General features: G+C 38.8%; 1 protein-coding gene across 11 annotated transcripts in view; it reads right to left on the reverse strand.

Annotated features, from left to right (window-relative positions):
• The window catches only part of CDC42SE2 (CDC42 small effector 2), an 84,454-nt gene that overhangs the window by 40,960 nt on the left and 26,170 nt on the right, over positions 1–17,324 (reverse strand). The window contains exons 1-2 of one of the 11 annotated variants that reach the window (XM_080373192.1): positions 2,184–2,540; positions 7–113 (exon numbers count right to left, since the gene is read on the reverse strand). The exons of 7 other annotated variants lie outside the window; for them this stretch is intronic. The gene's annotated coding sequence lies outside the window, so the exon portion shown is untranslated. Of the gene's footprint in view, positions 1–6; positions 114–2,183; positions 2,541–8,689; positions 8,793–17,324 lie in introns of those variants that run through there. 3 more of the 11 variants (XM_080373194.1, XM_080373193.1, XM_080373191.1) reach the window with 3 other exon arrangements.

Genomic DNA, 17,324 nt, shown 5'->3' on the forward strand with positions numbered 1-17,324 from the left:
TCTTACCAGATCACCAACAGCAGGAGAGGGAGCTGCAAAGCAGATGAAAGCAGGAAAACACGCCCTTCGGGCTCACGTGATGTGACGGTAAACATGATGTTTTCAAGTGCCAGCTGGGAGGTTAAGGCAACGAGCCTTTAAATGTCTTTGAAGCATATTGATAGTGTGTTTTATCATTGACAAATATCCTGCTCAACACCCCTCCATCCCACCCCCCATTTTTTTGTGTTTGGTTTAGTGTTTGGTTTGGTGGGTTTTTTACACACACCCATCCCTGCAATTGCCTGGATTTTACTCTCTATCCATTTTGTTAAATTTAATTATTTCAGCTAAGTAGGCCACCCCTCAAAAGGTCCTTATTTGTGCACAAAACGAACAAATGAAACAGAAAATATTACACTGGTCCCATTAAAATTCCCAGTTTGAAACATAAAAGCATAGTTTTTTTGGGAACAAACCAAGCAAGTTTAACAGGCAATACTGTGTCAGTGACTGAGCAGTGCACATAACCTTTTCCCCAGCACTGACATTTCAAAACTTCTGGTGTCTTCAGTTGATAATTGCTTTCAATACACATGCATTCAATGCAGCTTTCTGAAACAGCTGATACATAGCTCATACTATTTCCCACACATACATGCAGACAGGAGCTCACTTCTCAGAAAACCACAGCACAGAACAACTAATAGTTCTGCATGTGAACATATAGAGAGGCTAACAGAAAACTAATGGCCCAAATGTATTTATTAAGTAACAGGAAGGCAAACTAAAGACAAAATAAATATGTTTTGTCCTACCTAGGACATAGTCTAGGCATAATATATTTTGCTCTACCTACAAAAAGTCAGTTAAGAACAAGTGAGAAGCCTCTGAGAATCCACTCCTATGGTTTAGGGAATGTGATTTCATTTTGCCTGCCCATTCACATAAAAAAAATAAATAACCTGTTAGCCAAAGTTCTAATTGGTCAATAACGTTATCTTTTTAAGTGGCAAACCCTATTGAAGGTGACACAGAAGAACACTTTTCTCAGCTGACCTCCTTGTTGATTCTAACAGGTAATACCAGTCAGAGAGAAAAAATAAACATGGCAAACTACTGGTCTAAGACAGGCTTTGAATAGGGTACTTTTCCCCTAAAGAATGGAAAGAACTAAAACCTCCCTGAAGAGTCCCCTATTATTACTTCTAAAGTAATGATAGGAAATACTCAGCATCCAGAGAGTCCCTCATTTTAATAACAGCGTAGCATTAAAAGGAATGGAATAGTCCATGGGGGAAAAAAATACCCATGACAAACTACAGGACAGACCATACAAGGTATTCAAGGGACCCCACCTGCTTTTTAGTATGACAATAGGTGAAAAGCATTATTCACAGCATTTATAATATTCCTTTTTCCACACAAAACTAATATACTGAAGCAATTTCCAAGGAAGGTTTATGATAGAGGAAAACAGTAAGTGGGAACAAGCAGAGAAAAGGCGATTAAAACCATCAGTTCACACAGGCAAACCCTTACCAGTACAGTAAGTGTTTCACAGCACACTGCTATGGTACATTTTACCTTACTATCGTAAGATAGCCTTGCAAAAGAAGTCTGCCCTTGTATCTAAACATTTTAATGCACTTCAGCAGATAATTGCTGTCACTTCCTCAGCTCATTCAAGTACAAAACAATTATGAGAACAACTACAGCAAGCAAAGCACCATCGTGTTTTGTGGGGCTGGATAAGCTGAAGTTTGCTCAGTCATCCAGTAACACTAGCTAGGATGCACATTGGCCTGTTCAAAAAGCCAGATGAATCACCTCTGTTCAAGCCTCCCTTGGTCTGCAGCGATCAGATATTTCAAACAGGAAGAGTGCATCAGTTCAAGCACTGTGCTTCTGCTTTAGCTTTCAGTTCTGTAGCTTGCAAGCAATGGTTTTCTGTTCAAAGTGCAACAGAACAGCATATTTTTCACCTGCTAGCATTTAAAGCCCTACAATTTCTTTATTACCTAGCCCTTATCATTTCTCTGTTATTAGCTGCTTTAGATGACCTGAACTCTGTGCGCATCTGCACGTATGCACATGGGAGACTTGATAGACACCTAAAAATTAACACATACCACATTTTCAAATTTCAATTCTATCACTCTAGAATAGAAATGGAATTTATGACATTTGGAGTATGTACTTACAGAAGTTACAGGCAGAGACCTATTAGTTCATGCAGCCCATCTCAGATGTACCAGTTCCCAGGTAGCAGTACAGTCTATTGCACTGTGCAGTCTATCTTACTGTGCAGTCTACCGTACTTCCAGTGCTCCCATTAATTCTCCTGAACGACTGCAGCTTAACACGGATCACATCTGCCATCTTCAACTCCTGCTGTCTTCAGTGGTTGCTCATTTAAACAGCACTCACACAGCAACCACATGTAAGCAAGTCTAAATTAGGCTATGATTGGTCTGGAGCGGTGTCTTTTTCCTGACTAGACACTTACAGCAGTATATTAAAATATTTGGTTTATTTCATAGGAGGTCCACATTCAGACAGAACATGGTATAGAAATACAAGTGATACCACCCAACTTAGGCAGGAAAGCAGCATGTTACTGGGGCGTGTGGCAGAGCCAGGAAGCACAGAAGTTTTAGAGCCAGTGAGAGGTGGCAAGTGTTAATTGGGCCTGTTAGGGTCTCACTCTAAAAATAAGCATGGGGAACTGCAACACTAGGCTGACAAAGCAAGTCTCAAAAAGAATGCTCTAGTCAGAAACATGTATAATGTAAAAATGCTTACCACAACTACGTGTGCTTTCGGACCAGAGCAGAGCGAGGGGGCAAGATCTGACAAATTGCCCAGCTTTTCCTCTTCTCATATCAATAACCAGAGATGTGCTAGCACAGTGCTGTGTAACAGGCAGCAGAAAGTGACACCCGGACTGGAGGGTCAAGTTTCATTATATCTAGCAGTATACAGCAAAAGATGGTTTTCTTCCTCTGCCTCTAGACATTTCTGAAGTCACTTAAGGGGAAGGAAAATTTAAACATAACTGTGGCAATCAAGAATTTGGGTTCACGTACCATAACTTTAATACACCATAATGCAGAAGAGTGTCCTAATTCTATAATCCTTAAACAATTGCACGGAAAAGAATTAATTGAAATACAACTACTAAGTAAGAAATATGCACAGAGAGACTCTAGACTTCCACAACACAGATAACCCCTCTTCTATCCACTTCCACACACAAGAAGCCTACCAAATACCATGGCGGCATGTGCATGTACATGTCCGTATGAAGCCACACACACAACCTATAATCCAGTAAGTGCAGCAGTCAAAGTATTTCATTCCTATGACTAAATCTATCATGCTATATATACAGCAAATATGAAAATTACTTGCTTTTACCTCAACGAACCTCAGACAGCTAGTCTGTATTAAGAACGACCACAAACTGAAAAAAGTTTCTTTACTAGCTGGCCCCATAAACATTTCATGTATTAGAGTTGCAGTAACTATGAAATAACAATGTGCAGGTCAACAGCACCTTTTTTTTTTTTTTTTTTCCTGAAAGGAACAGACATTTTGCAAAACAGAGTGAGATTTAGGGTGCAGAGAAAAATAGAGGAAAAACTCTTCAGGAGATTTTTTTATCTCTACAATTGTTCGCAGTAAGCCACTGCACATGCACACATAAGACACAGCTTATAAGTAGCAACACCACCAGTACCTACACAGGGTTGTTTCATAGAGGAAATCCTATAATTCAGTATAATATTTTGGGACCACTTTCAGACTGCAGGTTGATTCAGACATCACACACTAATTAAAAGGAATTATTGCTCTTTTCTTTTCCCTCCCCCAAGTTAAGAGTCACTGCCAATGTTCCTTAATATTCAGTTGAATTTGAGTACTTACCCTTTGGAAGAAATACTTACTACAGACAACTCTCTTATGTCTTTTGCAAAACACTGATATAATGTTTATCTTCACATACAAAGGCAAAAGTATGAAAAGATGTAACTGCAAACAAAATCTTGAACATCCTCACTGATTTTCATTTTGTAAATAGTATCTACTTACTAATTTTTTGGTTGGAAGTGCAGGTCAAGTTTGTTGTTTGGCAAGTCTGTGACAGATGCACCCAGAGCGAACAGTGCTTGGGTTCAGGCATCCCCACAAAGAGGTCTGACTGAAGTCAGCCCAGCTGTGCAACTGCGAGAACTATGCTAGGCTGTGCCTTCACAAGGACTAAGGAATCTAGGCCATGTTTTATCAGAAGCCAACGGTAATAGCCTGAGCTGGGACTACACAAAACTAAAACTGCTACTGCTGCACACCTGCACGTACACACCAAAGCAGGGTTTGACTACGAGTCAATCACTTTCAGCTATAAATATGTGTAGCCCCCTAGCCCATTGAACTCTCCTGTATAGCAGCAGGCTGCAAAACAGTGACCTCCCCCTTAACCAGGGACACCTCTCAAGGTTACTTCTCAAGGCTGGGAGAACCCTTACCCATCATCTGTTATCTATGAGGTAAAAGATATTTTGCATTAGTCCTAAAAATATCATAGAATCATAGGATATCTTAAATTGGAAGGGACCTGTGAGGATCATAGAGTTCAGCTCCCTGCTCCTTGCAGGACTACCTGAAACTAAACCACAAGACTAAGACCATCATTGAGACACTCCTTGAACCTTGACAGACTTGGCACCATAACCCTGCTCCAGTGACTGACCACCCTCACAGTGAAGATCCTTTTGCTAAGGTCCAAACTGAACTTCCCCTGATGCAGCTTCATTCCCTTTCCTCGTGTCCTATTGCTGGTCCCAGAGAGAGGAGATCAGCACCTCCCCTTCCGTTGCCCCCCTTGAGGAAGCTGTAAACCACCATGAGGTGACCCCTCAGCCTTCTCTTCTCCAAGCTGAACAAACCAAATGACCTCAGCCACTCCTTCTCAGTCTTGCCCTCAACACCTTTCACCATCTTGGTCACCCCCCTCTGGACACACTCTAATAGTTTGATGACCTTATATTGAGGCGCCCACCACTGCACACAGTACTTGAGGTGGAAATGCATCACTGCCGTGTAGCCTGGGACAATCACCTCCCTTGACTGACTAGCCATGCAGTGCCTGATGCATGCCAGGACATGGGTTGGCCTCTTTGGCTGCCACAGCATGCTGTTGACTCATATCCAACCCGCCACCAACACAAATGCTTGGATCTCTTTCCATAGGGCTGGCTGCTCTCCTCCAATTTGCATACATTACCAGGATTACCCTGTTCCAGCTGCAGAATCTGGCACTTGCTCATGTTAAGTCTTACACAGCTGGTGATTGCCCAGCTCTCTAGTCTACCCAGATCTCTCTGTAAGGCATCTCTACACTCAAGGGGCTCCACAGCTCCTCCTAAGTTAGTATCACTGGCAATATTACTTAAGGTACATTTCACTTCTGCATCCAGATCATTTACAAAAAAAAACCCAAAACACGTGAAGGGCCCTAAAATTGAGCCCTGGGGAACCCCATGGTGACTAATCACCAGCCTCATGCAACCTCACTTACTATAATCCTTTGAACCTGACCCATCAGCCAATTGTTCACCCAACACATTATGAACTTATCTATGCATGTGCTGGACATTCTATCCAGAAGAATACTGTGAGGCAATATCAAAAGCTTGCTGAAATCCGAAACCCCACACTTGCTGGCTTCCTTTGGTCAACTAGATGGGTGACCTTGTCAGAAGAGAAAATTAAGTTTGTTAATCAGGACTTCCCCTTTGTGAACCTGTGCTGGCTATGACAAATGCCTGTATTGTTGCTCAAGTAGTTTTTGATAACTCCCAGAATAACCATCTCCATAATTTTACCAAGCACTGAAATGAGACTGACAGGATTGTAATTACCAGGGTGTTCCTTCTTACTCTTCTTGAAAATTGGGTTAAATGACTGCTTAAATACCATTAAATTATTCCTTAATTGATCACCACTTCATTTTCATTCAATCATTAATTATCATTTGATATCATTTAATCATTAGTAAACCCCTTTTAGTTAACCCCATAACAACGGCAAAAGCTGGAGAGGGACTTTTTACAAAAGATTGGAACTAGCTGATCTTTAAGGTCCCTTCCAACCCAAACCATTCTATGATTCTATGACTTCTCTTAAACATTCATCTGCAGCGCATGTCTTTCGATACACTAGGCACCATGAACAACTTTAGCAAATGAAGTTTAATTATAAGTTAATAAAGTTTAAGAAATCAGGTAGAGAGAGGTGCAATTTTAAACCTAAAAGACACTATGCCATAACATATGCAGAAAAATAGTCAAGCATACATATATCCAGCTTAAAATAAAAATGCATGGTGTACAAGACAAACCTCCAACACTGAAATGTAGTATCAATGGAGATACCATAATTATTGACCTAGTTAAGAAACAATGTGGTGTACAACAAGGAGTTTCAATGTGTTCCAGAAAGTTAACAAAGTACATATTCTCAGCAGAACAGTTACTGTTTTTCTGAAATCTGAATGCACAGGAAGCTAAATTGTCCCCTCAGAAATGATCTGCCTATTTTGCCACAAAACACTGAACTATCTTCCTTGTTTACCCACAAAAAAGTCAAGGCCATTACTGCTAAAAATGCCCGTTTGGAAAATGCCCTGCAGGTTCTCAGTGGTGGTTAAGCCACCTGGAGTTTTACTGCCAATGTAAAACCACTGTAAATTTCAAATCATTTGGCTCTCCTATGAAAAACCCAGGTATACAGCGGCATAAGGCTTACTTACATTGATAGGTATCCAGTGATCAAAAAAACCTAGGCTGAAGGTGCGTCAAGGCTGAGTTATTTTTCCAGTGAGCTTTAAAGTAAGTTGTTCATACCTCTAAATGCTAAACAAGTTCATTTCAGCTCCCTGAACTGAAAGCTGCTGACCATAAGCAACTTAAAATGCTTGTCTACTAAATATGAAAGAAACTGTATGCATCTCGGTTCTTAGTCTGTGGCTTACTGTAAGGAAACAAACAGGCCGTGTGAAAAGTGTACTCTGACATCATATAACCACAGGATGACACTATTTGAGCCCTATACAGTGAGCTTCTAGTTATATTAAATACAGCTATTCAAAATTGTATTCTCATACAACCGACCAAAAATACTCATATAGCAACTCATATAGCATGTAGTTAGAAAATTTAGAAAGTTGTGGATCTGCTCTGTGTTTGTATTCAGGGCAATATAAAGGACTTAAAGAGCACGACATTTTTTGCTTGATTTACCTCCACAGTCACTGGTTTAATTGTTAACCTTCTTGTTGGTAGAAAATGTTTTTAGTACACTAAAACTAAACTTGCAGCAAAGTTACTTGCTTCTCAATTTAACGCAGTTTGAAAAATAGTACTTTCTATCACACTACCAGGTGTTGAGAAACAGATGTTGCGAACACAAATCACAGTGCTTCTGCTGTCTGAAGTCTTAACTAGGCTCTGATTTCATTAAGCAAAAATTAACAAGCTGTCCAGCTCTCCTTATCAGGCTTTGTTCCCACAACTGACCAGAGCGCTCTATTCTGCATTAGCAAGCCTCTACCATAACAGCACAAGACCTTCCCAAAAAATCCTAACACCCCACAAATCCAAACCACTACACCACAATCCTTCCCACCCCGAAGTGAGGGCATTTCATTCTTTAGCTCAAAGCCAGACAGCATTTGCTGCTTACTTCCTATTAGCTTTCAGTTACAGTTATGTTCCTACGCTATGACTTCTGCCTTTGAAAGTCTCTTATCTGTGATTTATATTAAGAACAAACTACCTTATTAACAAGTAAATCAGAAAATCCGTTCTGGAAAGAAAAAAAAAAGCAATGAAGAACATGCTGGATATGAAACTAGATTAGCCATTTGCCACATGCACTACATGTCTACAGAAGGAAGAGGTCAGTGCTCAGTTGTCCAAGATATGATTTCATGTGTAATCACCACACTGCACTTCATCCAGCTGCCATGTGGTGGGCACCCAGGAGGTGCTGAGCGTGGCTGTGTAAGGGAGCTGACTTTCACAAGCAGAGCAGTGGTACCCACACCAGAAAGGGTTCTTGAGCAGACTACAGAAAGTAAGTCTGGACTAGCTACTGCAACTTCTGTGTGTAGCCATGACCCAGACTATTAACATAACCTATTATTAATATGGCTGTATCAATATATATTAATCTCTATAATTTTTACATAACACGTATATATTAAAATACTTCCGACAGAGTGAACTAGGAGGATGCTTATAAAGGACTTAGGATTCTGAGCTTTGTAGCCCTAACAAAGACAAGATGCAATTTTGTTGAGGCCTAACCTCAGAGCAAGGCCTCCCCCCCAGCTTCTCACATGCTCAGTACCTCACCTCCTACATGGGCATCTGTGCGGAAAAGGGGGATTGATCTATGCACAGGTGATAGCTGGGCATCAAGAGCTAGCTCAAATTTTAAGATACTACCTACAGTGCAGTGTATTGTTACCTTGCATGAAGGAATCAAAGCTGTATCATATCAAAACTAAAATAACTTTCCAGATTATTATAACAACAAAAAGTATCTGGACTTAAAAGATCTGTTTTTTCCATCTTCTTTTTCTTGGAACCTTACGCATGAAATGTATTTATGGGTACAGTGCTATTATTAAACATTTACTTACTTGTCAATAACTAGTACATATTACCCCAAGAGAAACTCTGAGCACATGGCCAACTCAGACACTTCTGTGTAACACTTGCTTCAGTTTCACAGGCTCTGTTCCCCTGTGAGGAAAGAGAGGTGCCTTTGCTGAACATAGACACTAATTTCTCATTTAGTTGATGCCAGCTAGAAAGACCCCTGCCTATTAAGTCAATATTTTTAATCACCAAGAGCAATTAAGGCACCAGTGCAGTGTTTTCACCAATGAATGAAAAATCAAAGTTAAGTTACAAACAATAAACATGAGATCAATTCATCTAGCTTATCAAACACGGCTGGTTTTTATTTGCTTGGTCACACCTTCAGATGATACATGAAAGCATCTTTACAACAACTTTAATTAGAAAAAAAAATTATACCCAAAAGCATAAACTACATCGTTGATGTAACTGGGTAGTTACACTTTCAAAGACAGGTTTGCAAATCAGCAGTTCTGTACTCTGACACCCAGCCTGCAGATCACCTTCCTATTTTAACACAGATTTAATCAATTTAACCCAAGTTAAATGAGTACATAGCTTAATGTAAAAGTCGGGGAGGGGGAGAGAAAGGCAATTACTAAAAAAAGAGCTAGTGTTTTTTTCTAAATTGTAGAACAGTCTCAGTAGGCAAGTGGTGGCAGTTCCAGCACAAGTCATTCCGTACCAAACTGTACAGAGCATTTGTTAAAAAATATAAAAAGAAAACTCCACACACAAGAAGTCATATCTTGGCAAAGAAATTAACTAATGAATGAGCAGATATTTTCCATTCCATTTTTCTTAATGATTCTGTGGGAAAGAAATCAAAAGGCCTTTAATGCATGTAAAAAAACCTGCATTACCAAAAAAAAAAAAAATATTGATTCACTAACCATTTAAAGACCGGGCAAAACCTTTGAGAACTAGTATCAATCAGGTAAAAGAACTATAACTTTTTTTCCTAAACTTACTATACTGTCAGTATTCTAACACAGGCAATAATTCTTAACCTTGGGCCACAGTGACTTAATTGACATAATTTGTGAGTCAACTTTGTGACAGGATTGTCATAGCAAAAGCTGGTAATATTGCACCATACGGTAATTATACATATGCATCATGCATATATATAAAGATGTTTAAGTATAATCCATTATCATGAATCATATTGCTAACTATTTACCAGGAATTAGTTTCATTTGTTTGTTTTTTTTTTTTTTTTTTTTTTTTTTTTTTTTTTTTTAAAAAAAGACACAATTAGGGAGGCTCATGGCAGGCATAGGCTCTGTCATGAGCACTCTGACTTTGAGGAAGTCTCCTGACCTCTTCCACTTTACGTGTGTGGGAAACTGAGGTATAATGCCAATGCTATTTTATAACTCAAGACAACCAACTTCTTACTCAACCTAGTTCTAAGCACATGCATTTCCACCAATTCATGGATTTCAATATCTGTCTTCTCACAAAGCTAGGACACTGAAACTGCTCTGCAACACTGAAGACAGAAAGCAACACTTAGCCCTGCAAAACTGGCCAACACGTGTTTATTAGTTTTTAGAATTCTGTACGTTCAATCTTTTAATAGGAGCAGGCATTGGAAAGAACAAGATAAAAATATGGCATCCTTTCATATAAAGAAACATACATGCCCCTCACCCAAACTTTTTCTGATCTCTGCTCACAGAACTCTGAAGTCGCCATGGTCTGCCTTGAAAAAAACCACTGAATATACATAGCCGACAACATCAATCTCTGACAAATTTTAAAAAACCTTGACACATCTGTCTTGGTATCTGTTTTCACTGCATTCTAGCAATGTAACTATAGTATTCAGACTGTTTCATGATGAAATCACAACATTCTTTTTAAAGGGAATCTTTTCAGTTTTTCAGTTCTGCAGCTCAGAACAAATGTAAGTGGTGTTTTCAGATCTCACAGTAATACAACAAAATATTGGCTCTCAATTAACCTTATCACTTCAAGAAAAGATTCGTTTTGATCCTTCTTCAAGTGGGAAAGACTGATAGAAAGCTATATTGCAGTGGCTGTATCCACAGGTACTACTGATCTACCAGACATGTGGAATTATGGTATCCATATGGGGAAGAGAATGATACCTATCAGGTTTTATGTACTTTTAGTTGTCTCATTTTCCCTATGTCAACCTCGTCCACTGTATTTATAAAAGCTCTACAGTATACTCAGCAGTATTTTTTTTTATTCCTTTTTTTTGGACAAAACAACACTGTAAAAACTTCTCCAAAATCCTGAATGGGTACAGCAAGTCTGTTCTTTAGGTAAGGTATTAATATATCACATATGAAGTTGTAACACTTACCAGTGATTACTTGCCAGGTACATGCAAAGCACAGATAATCCCAAAAACATGAAAAAAAAGATTTGCCTTCTTTGCTACAATTAGGCAACAAGACAGGACTCTTAACTGTGCCGAATAGCACTGTGCTTCTTAATGTTTATTAATACATAGGTTTGCATAATTTACTAGAAATTTATATTTTGTTTTGAATTGATTTTTGTATGACCGAACAGGATTTTAAAATGCCTAACCTTTTTCCAAGATACAGGCTCTATACTTGAGACCACAAATAAAGAGGCAGAAGCCTTGCAGATGAGGCAAGACATACAATAAGCTAAAGAAACTAGAAGCTAAAAAGAGTTTGGAAAGAAAACTGACTTTCTAATGTTGGCCTACAGAAGTTACCTGGAGAAACAATAACATTCTACTTACAGAGGTATTTATTTTCTAGTGCATCACCATACCAAAAAGCCGCATTTCTCCTCATGATTGTTCTTTGTTTGACTATTCTTTGCCAAGTACTATTAAGTTGGAAGTAGATTCTTATTTTTAATCAGTCAAAACAACAAATATATATAGTTTAGGTTGGTTTGTGGCCACTAATATGCTTCTACAGCTTTGTATTAAGCCCAATTTTCATCATCTTTCGGGGTTTTTTTGTAAACTAAGAGGGAAAAAAACCCTGAAGTTTGAAAATTTGTTGTGTTGACAGCCAAACTGCAGATGGTCTGCTTTAGAACTTCTAGATACCAACAGAAATGATGATAAATGGACTGGTGGTTCTTCCAGTCTGAAGAGGCCTCTACAAAGTTTTTATCTAATATTCTACACAAACAGACATTAAAGTCATAACTGAATGACAACTAAGATCTTTAACCTCTAGTTCTTTTTGTGATCTTTATTTTAAAATAGGCATTCAAACATCACTTGAAAACAAATTATGGGGAATCCATTAGTACCTTTAGAAAGTTATTCTGATTACAGCAAGCCAAGCCTTAAAAGTATGCCCCTTCATTTTCATATAATTCAGAGTTATAAAAACACTACCATCCCTCATCCCTCCCCCTTAACTTTTTTCCATCCTTTCTCAAAGAACATTTTCTCCACCTCCTCACTTTTCAAAAGGAAAGGTACAAGTAGCAGTACAAGTAAGCATCCGGATGCTGTGCATGTGGGGGAGATACACATCACTTGCCTTTTACTATTATTTTCATTACATATGATATTCCAAGTAAAGGCATACACTATATTGCTTTCTTTTTCAATATATTAATGAAGCGTTTCTAGAATTTTTCTGTACTTCACAATCTACCTTGACATTTTTGCCATACATATATTCTATTTGGGGTTAGTTGTTTGGTTTCGGTTTTTGGTTTTTTTTTTTTTTAATTAAAAAAAATATTCTGTGGTCTTGTCAATATCTAGCTTTTGTAGGATGATCTACCTGGTACAGCTGAAACCTTAAAGGAATACGTATAAGTGACAGAGGAATTGGGAATTTAACCAAAGTGAACCCCAAACCAGTAAACATGTTCCTCCTTAAGCATCCCCTCAAGATACTTGCACTATTATGCTGCTATTAAGGCTGAAACTGATATTAGCTGTAGTTCTGTGCACCTTTCATCTTCCTACCAGTGTTTCAAACAAACGATGCAATCACCCTCAAGATGCACCAAGCTGCCAGATACTCAGCCTCTACTGTTTTTGGTATTTGTGCTCCCTCTGTGCTCCCTCCAGTACTGCACTATGAAGTAAGCATGTTGAATCCTGGGGGCAGTGAGAATAGAAGCCAGAAGTTAGAAAACAAAATGAAGAGAACAAGCCAAGCATCCCTTTTGTGCCGAGTCCACCTCTTCCATACAGTGAAGATGAAAAACAGCCCTTCAAAGAGATTTGAACTAGGTGCTTCTTCCTATGAAGTCTTTTTACACTTACGTTCCCAGAAGTTTTGTTGAAAGAGAAGGCCACACTTCATGCTCCTTGTCCTGTATTACCCAGGTCTCCACACTAGCGCAACAAGGTCTTCTGACACTGCCCCTACCTACTTCTTGCTTTCTGATCCCTTCCTTAAGAAAATCTATACTTCTCTCCTCCATGTACACATACAGCAAGGAAAAAAAAGATGCACTAAATCTTGCATTTTGTAATGGGCAAAAAACCCAGTATCTACTTACAGCAGATGTTAGCAGGGTGAAATAAAATCTTATCACTGCAAGACAGCACAGCTATGAATTTACATTCTTTTTCCCCACAGTGGGCACTTCAGCTCCACTGTCATGTTACCTAACAGTATTTGCTTACCTGCACTGAATGAAAACTTCCAAGTACAAAGACCTAGCTCTAGAAAATGTTTGGGAGGGGTGTAAGGGAAGAAATGAGGTGATTTACAAGAAAACATATTTTAAAACAGTATCAGCAATTGTGGTATGAATCAGAGGCACACCTCCAAGCAATCTCTCTTACATTATTTTAGTTAGTTACCTGCTTGCAAACATGTAAGAAAGGGAAACACAAAACCACACAAAATACTGCCCTCTTTCCAACCTTCTGCCCTAAACAAAACCCCTAATGGAAACCTGAAAGATAAACAAGTGTTTTGACCATGGTATTTCTCATGCCAAAAGAATCACTAGACATCTAGTACTTCTGCTGATAAACTTGAAACGTCCTGAATAACAAATATTAAGTACGATACTTGTGCTTTCTCACTATGAAAAGAATGCTGCTGCCACACAGCCTAAGAATCTCTATTAACATAAGCATGAGGACTCAAATGTTTCTCACATCAATCAAAACAACTTGGCCATTTGAGACAGGGAAATACAGTTCCTTTACTCAAGATCCACCATGGAAGTTTTCCAGACAGCCAACACAGTCTTTTTGTAACGCACAGGACAAAGCTGTAAGGAAAATGGCAGCAGTAATCATTGTAGGTATTAGTATCCAGGAAGGGCTGCCAGGTTCCTCCAAGACCTCTTTTGTAAACTATGCTGATGAAGACTGCAGAATAAGACACAGACAGTGAAGTGAATTATAAGGCTTAGCTCATGATGGATTTCACATCAGATACTTCCAAGTTTAAGCTTGGGGGGAAAAAAAAAAAATATACATTTTGCCAGCACCACCTACTCTGTTCTCCACCATCTGTTGTCCTATTCTATTCTCTTGACAGGTAAACTTAGTTAATCAGTTGTTTCTCTTGGCAAATACTTAGTTCCCCAGACCATAAGGTAAAGATATATTCAGAAGGATCATCCTGGTTCCAAGTGTTGTTACGGAGAAACACAACTAACCGTTAAAATTTCCTAACATACAAGTCCACTACCTCTTCTGCTACTGCAATGGTAAGAAAAACCTATGGATACTGGTACATGCTTCCCTTTCAATTAGACTATGCTCGTGTTTTAAACACAGTGGAACTTTGTCCTATGCTGGGATCACAGCAATTTAGACATACAAAGCAGTAAATAGCACAGCTGCTTCAGTTTCTCTCAAGAACTGCTGTGGCAAATGACCAAGAAACAAATTAAACAGATAAGTTTAGGGAAGACAAAAATAGCCCACATTAGCACACTGCCTTTTACAAAAGACATAAAATGGCAGAATCCTTCATTTAGAGAGAAGACACACTTTTTTCTTTGGTCCTATGAAGATTTTTGCCCCTTTTCCCCAGTTACTTTGAACACCTAAGGAGTTTCACAGCCACTGTTGAAAAAGAGACTGCAATAGCTTCTAAGTATGTATAATTGGTAATATCTTCATGCTGATCTTTACAAACTTTGCGGTGAGCATTCTATCTGCACACTACGGAACTGCTGGCAAACTCCATTATTGCTGAAAATATAAAGATGTAAAATTCAGTAGAATCCTCTCTGTTCAAGGGGATTAGGGGGAGTGGGGGGAAGGTCTTTTCTGCTTTCACATTTCGCTTAGTTCTGTTTGGGTTTGCTGCCTTTTTTTGGTGTTGTTTTTTTTTTTTTGTAAATGATGTAATAACTTTATAGTATTTACTTTGTATAACCCTTTCTAGTGAAAGGGCTGGAGATGAGTCACTAGGGTTTTGCTGGAGGGTACAATCAAGTCTGCATGTAGAACTGACTTAAGTAAATCAACTCAAATGAGAAGCAAGCAGCAGCTACTTTGACTACATTGAGAAACATTTGTGACAATTCAGTTTATCACACAAAGCTTCCCTATTTTGAATAAGATCCTATCTTCTGCAATGCCACACAACCATCAGTTTTCTTTTCTGCGAGTGGGGTGGGGGACATTTTCCTTGAATCTGCTGACAAAGATATCCTGTATATTTGGAAACAAAAAACCAAAACCACACACCAATTCCTTTGCCTAGGATAACAATTTTTATCTACAAGTTAAGATTAAGGTGTAAGAAGTATGCATTTAGATAAAAGTTACAGTTGCTCTTTAACAAGTTTTTCCTTTATGGTTGCTTTTTTGCAAATAAAGGAAAGGCTGTTAAAGGGAATGTCAAGCTTTTTAAATGTGTAACTTTGCTTTCACTAGCAACTTTGGCAAAGAGCACAAGATACAGTTGTTAAATTTAGCATTTAACTACAGCCTCAAATTGTATCCCACCCCAAAACATTTCCCTCATTCTCCCTACCTCTCATAAAAATACAGTGTTCTACAAGTGAAGACTCGAGGTGTCTCCAAATATTTAACAGATGCCAGACCTTTCCCTTTGCACTTTAGAGCAAGTCAACAAATACACCTAATGAAGAAACATGTAATTTCTACCTTTCACCTTTATTCATCTTTTACTGTTCAGGCTTAACATAGAACAAGTGAGGGAAGACACAAAATTAAAAAAGGAAAGCCAAGAAATGAGTGAGTCATCCTATCTACAATCAACCTCCAGTAAATCTTGCTTGAACAGTTTAAGTCGATATTGTTCTAGCTTTCCACACAGCTGCTGTACAGGACATTACTGGCTGTATAGCAGAGTCACAGCAAGGGAATGGGCTCCTGACTTGTGGTTGCCCCAGGTCAGCACATCCTGATCACAGAACATCGAGGAACCATCACATCTGCTTCTCTCTTTGCTCTGGGATCTGACTTACAATCAACTTGTAGCACAGACATTAGAGACTGTGTGTAGGAGATAAGAAAGTGGAAGAGAAAAACAAAAAAACCATCTGTACCTGTACTGCAAAAAAAAAAAAAAAAAAAAGGCTGCTGCATTTGTCAAAATACTGAAAAACAGAACTAAAATAACCAGACTTTCCACATCACCGTTCTTCATGATGGTAACTAGATGATCATGATACAGAACAGCATCTCCACTGGCAAGGTGTACTCGCTTCATAAGCGGATTTGATTTCCCCTTTTCCTCCCCAAACGGAAGGGGCAATGGCTCTCATGCAACGTTCAGCATAAAGGCTAGATATAGCTGCAATCCTTTCAGTCGCTTCCCCAAAGCCCTCTTTGTCTGCCACTCAGCCACAGATCATTTGGTTTAAGGTATTCGTTATTCAGTCTCTTCCTCAAACAAACGCCCCCTCTCTCCCAGACGTGCAGCCAGAACTGTGGCTCATGAATCACCATCCACAGCTAGGTAATTAATGAAGCCTATTGTATTCACATCAGCACCGTTATCCCAATTCATTCACAGGACTTCCCATGCAAATAGACTGGATTGCCTTATCTTACAAACGAAACATTTAACATTAATTTCTCTAGAAAACCTGTAGCACAATAAGCACAACAACTTAGAAGCACCAATGAAAATCTTGCAAACAGTCCTGTGATATATATAAATTTCTTACAATAAATTAATTTCTCAAATCACTGCTTCTTTAAGGATTTTTTGCATCTATACTAAAAAAATCAGCTTGAACTGAATTCCTTCATGCTCTTTATATCAAACAGCACTGTGAATGCTCCAGGAAATACACTATGGAGTTAAGACTCTAAAAATCACACCCACCCCCCAAAAAAATCAAAGATTTTTTTACTACTTGTTATGAGAACAGACTTACAGCGTTATGTTCAATGACACAGGCAGAGTTAAAAGTAACAACGACACAGGCAAGTCTTAAGTCATTGATTTACCTACGTATTAAAAAACACATAGACAGATCTCAGTCTAAGAGTTAAAATTAAAAAACAGGAAGAAAAAAATCCCTAGCAAGAACAACAGGCACACACAGGTTCTTCTAAATACTGTGCTACTGGTTTCATTTGCTCATCTTCAAAAGTGGCCACCCTCCATTGGGAAGCTGCCCTCATTCTTTTCTCCAGGCCCTTGTTGCTAGGGGTGCAGCTGCACTGCCAGTTCCTCTTGAAGCACATGTCTT

The sequence above is a fragment of the Falco punctatus genome, assembly GCF_963210335.1.
Source record: "Falco punctatus genome assembly, chromosome: Z".
Classification (NCBI taxonomy): Eukaryota; Metazoa; Chordata; class Aves; order Falconiformes; family Falconidae; genus Falco; species Falco punctatus.